Here is a 272-nt window from a genome sequence, read left to right as displayed (position 1 = left end):
GCCTTTTTGCGTGATGCCACAGTGACCCGCATGAAGCTGCAGCCGCCGTTACGAGGCGGTAGGACCGGCTACCGTGCTGGAGAAGAGGGATGCGCTCCCAGGGACCATCCCGCTCCGGTACAGCGGGAGACGCTGCTCAGCCGCCGCTGGCGGATGGCGGGGGCGGGATGCCGGGGCGGGATGCCGAAGGATGAGGCGGGGGGTGGGTGGTCCCGCCGATGCTCCCGGAGGTGGCGGGAGGACGTGGGCGGGGCTCAGGGCCGCCCCCGCGG

Source organism: Numenius arquata, chromosome Z, assembly GCF_964106895.1.
Source record: "Numenius arquata chromosome Z, bNumArq3.hap1.1, whole genome shotgun sequence".
NCBI classification, from domain to species: Eukaryota; Metazoa; Chordata; class Aves; order Charadriiformes; family Scolopacidae; genus Numenius; species Numenius arquata.
This window is presented reverse-complemented; position numbering follows the sequence as displayed.